Raw genomic sequence first — 745 nt, 5'->3', positions numbered from 1 at the left:
ACGTAACCCTAAGATAGACAGGGTGGCATTTGTGTCACGTGCTCGTCTCGGCATCCGTCGTCGCTACCGCGACGTCGTCCGCCTCGACTCGCGTTACCCTAAGATAGACAGGGTGGCGGTGGTGCCACGTGCTCGTCTCGGCGTCCGTCGTCGCTACAGTGTAGACGTCCGCCTCGACTCGCGTTACTCTAAGATAGACAGGGTGGCAGTGGTGTCACGTGCTCGTCTCGGCGTCCGTCGTCGCTACAGTCATGGCGTCCGCCTCGACTTGCGTTACCCTAAGATAGATAGGGTGGCATTGGTGTCATGTGCTCGTCTCGGCGTCCGTCGTCGCTACCGCGACGATGTCCGCCTCGACTCGAGTTACCCTAAGATAGACAGGGTGGCATTCATGTCACGTGCTCGTCTCGGCATCCGTCTGTCGCTACCGCGACGACGTCCGCCTCGACTTGCGTTAACCTAAGATAAACAGGGTGGCATTGGTTTCACGTGCTCGTCTCGGCGTCCGTCGTCGCTACCAGGACGACGTCCGCCTCGACTCACGTAACCCTAAGATAGACAGGGTGGCATTGGTGTCACGTGCTCGTCTCGGCGTCCGTCGTCGCTACCGCGACGTCGTCCGCCTCGACTCGCGTTACCCTAAGATAGACAGGGTGGCGGTGGTGCCACGTGCTCGTCTCGGCGTCCGTCGTCGCTACAGTGTAGACGTCCGCCTCGACTCGCGTTACCCTAAGATAGACAGGGT

Source organism: Triticum aestivum, chromosome 4D, assembly GCF_018294505.1.
Source record: "Triticum aestivum cultivar Chinese Spring chromosome 4D, IWGSC CS RefSeq v2.1, whole genome shotgun sequence".
Lineage (NCBI taxonomy): Eukaryota > Viridiplantae > Streptophyta > Magnoliopsida > Poales > Poaceae > Triticum > Triticum aestivum.
Note: the sequence above shows the minus strand (reverse complement) of the source record.